Source organism: Cebus imitator, unplaced genomic scaffold (genome assembly GCF_001604975.1).
Source record: "Cebus imitator isolate Cc_AM_T3 unplaced genomic scaffold, Cebus_imitator-1.0 Scaffold116, whole genome shotgun sequence".
NCBI lineage: Eukaryota > Metazoa > Chordata > Mammalia > Primates > Cebidae > Cebus > Cebus imitator.
Genome location: NW_016107431.1, coordinates 4,805,577 through 4,808,905, shown reverse-complemented (window position 1 = coordinate 4,808,905; position 3,329 = coordinate 4,805,577).

The window sequence follows — 3,329 nt, the reverse complement described above, 5'->3', positions numbered from 1 at the left end:
GCAATTCTCCTGCCTCAGCCTCCCAAGTAGCTGAGCCTACAGGTGTGCGCCATCACACCTAGCTAATTTTTGTATTTTTAGTTGGCCAGGATGATCTCAATCTCTTGACCTCATGATCTGCCTGCCTCGGCCTCCCAAAGTGCTGGAATTACAGGCGTAAGCCACTGCATCCAGCACACACAATGCCTAAATGTCAAGGGAGCTTGATTGAACTTCACTGCAGTACTTGAAAAAAAAATTTTCTGTAAATTATTCAAATTATACAGTTTAATGTTTTTAATTAGCTATGCTTCATTGATTTCTAAGATGATTTAAATCAGGGATGCACATTTTTATAACTTTATTTTTATATTAATCATATTTCTAATTAGCTTGCAGTCCCATATAATTTCTTGATAACATGATAGACTCCTTGAAAATCCTTAAGATACATTTAACTAAATTTTCATCACAACTGACAAGCTGAAATTTTACCTGATAATGATATTTTTAAAGTACCTGAAAATATACTAATTATTTTTTCTCAAAAAGATTTAAAGTGGTCATTAATTACTGCACTTGATATTTTATCTCTTGTCATTTCTAGTTATTCTGTTAAGATGGTAAATACACAGCTATGATGCTGTCCATTTATAGTGAGCCACTAAGTTCGCAATACTTGATTTGAAATTTGAATGCCAGGTGGCAAAACCCTAATTAGAAATATATGTAGAACCTGCAACTCATTTAAAAGTTCAATAGATTTAAATTGTGCTTAGCTATAAATATGTGATCATTATGAGAAGTTTTACATAGAAGTGCAAGTAGCCTATAAGTGCCTTTACATTTTCCATGATAATGTGGATGCTGCTATAAAATTGAAAATATACTGTGGTAATTTTTATCCAATTGGTAGTTCTTTGCTTTTAACATTGGTAACACACTGATGCACATGAAGCTCTCTTGCTCATTTGATTAAAACATCACCATATCTAGGTCCAAAACTGCTTATTTCAAATGTATGTCCTATCATTTTATAATAAAGTTATTTTTTACACCTAAAGGTATAGAAAAAACTTTAAAATGCTTTTGTTACTCATAACCAACTTCAAGCATTTTAAATCTATTTATTATAAAACAAAACTTTATTTCTCACTCACTAGATGACAAGTACTCTTCTACATGAGTGATAAGACACAAATCTTAGAATGAAGTTTGCTTATATAAGAAGTACATGTTCCCTTGTGCTTTCTTAATATTCTCAATGCTTTAACCAATAATTTTCTTCTCTAGTCTTATGAAAATTATTTTTGTAAATAATTTTTGTGTTTGAAAGTTGCAAGAAATGCAACAGTCCCTGTGGTAAATTTCAATGGATATGGTATTTTGCAATTCATTACAACAAAGAGTGGAACCTATTTTCCCACCCATTGAATCTTGATTAGCCTTTGGGACTTGGATTGACCCATAGAATAAGGGGGAAGTAACAATTACATGAATTCTGGAACTTAGGGTATATGAGATCTTACAGCTTCTGCATTTGCCCTTGTGAAATATGATGCCATGTAAAAATGCTAGTTGGGTTTACTGGGGGATAGAGGGACACATAGAGGTGTATAAGACAGCACCAACTGTCAGACAAATGAGTGAGATCATCCTACCCCATCCAGTCCAAATAGAGCCATCAAATGACTGCAACCATTTAGAGTCATCCTAGTTGAGACCAATATGACAACTAGCTACCTAAGCCCAGATCAAGTTGTTATCCTGAAGACTCTCTAGCAAATAAATGGATGTTCTAATTCACCACGTTTTGAGGTGGCTTATACTTTAGCAACAGGTAACTGAAACTGACACATACTCTTGCTTTAAAGTAGACTCATTAGTCTCCACTGCCTCCATGAATCAGAATTTGTTCAAAGTTCTTCTGTTCCAGTCTTATGACATACCTATCAAAATTGTCAGCAATTCCTTTTCCAATATGTACACTATTTCTATTCTCATGTGTAGACATTTTTTCATCCTTATGAAGAAAATGCCCAATTTTCCCACTAAGCCTCATAAGGAAACCTGGAAAAAAATAGACATTAGAAAAAGAGAAGTAAATATATAGTATGTGTGCCACAAATTCCTCTCCAGCACGTAAAACTAACATCACTATTTTAGCGTTTTTTTTCCTCATGCAGTAATTACATCACTTCAGAATAACAATTGATCTAAACTGGCACATAAGATACATTTTCTTATATCTATCCATTCTATTAGTGTGGCTTCTGCCACATTGGGACTATTCTAAATTCTTAGTTGAATCTTTCATCATTGCGATGTAAATTATCTTGGTTATGTAAAACTATTGCAGTTTTAACCTCATAAGTCTTATTTTAGGACAGCATTATATTTAATGCATTTTCCCTGTTCTGTCATATTTCTAAATTTCATTTTGCCTTGACAGTGTTTGAGAAAAAAATATCTCTTTTGCTTAATCCTTGATTTTGGTATACCATGATTAGACCAAGAATTTCAGAGTTAACATAAAAAGCTGAGGATACTAAATATGAAGTCAGTGTTTCATAAATACTCCTCAGAAATTATTAAATTGTCTTTTAAAATATTTGATTTTTCTTTTTACTTTATTCCTTTGAAAATGTGGTAAAACTGATAAAAATATTTACCTAACATAAAGTAAAAATGCCTGTGAATAAAAGCTAAATGTAAAATATAATTAATAAGAAGCATGCTCAATAATCTGAGAAGTCCATTTGGAACATTAGTCATCTCCAGTCACATTCCGAAATCTCACAGTTATTTCAATGGCAGTTTAGTTAAGTGAGATAGAATATTATTTGTCTTTCTTTTTTGCTTGTGCTTTTGAGCTCATATCCAAAAAAAATATTTCTCAAACTAACTTCAACAAGCTATTTCCTTGTTTTCTTCCAGTAGTTTTGTGGCTTTAGATATTATATTTAAGTCTGTATCCCATTTTGAGTTGATTTATTTATAAGGTATGAGATAAGGGTGCAATGCCATTCTTCTGCCTGTGGATATCTAGTTTTTCTAGCACCATTTATTGAAGAAACTATCCTTTCTCATTGTATGTTCTTGTTACCTTTGTCAAAAAATTAATTGAGCAAAAATACATGAGTTTATGAGTTTTTTTTTTCCTGGAATCTCATCCTACTTCATTGGTCAATGTGTCTGTTTTTATACCAGTACTATACTGTTTTGATTTAAGTAGCTTTATAATATATTTTGAAATAAAGAAGCGTGATGCCTCCAACTTTGTTCCTCTTGCTCAAGATTGTTTTGGCTATTTAGCATCTTTTGTACTTCCATATAAATTCCAGTATATA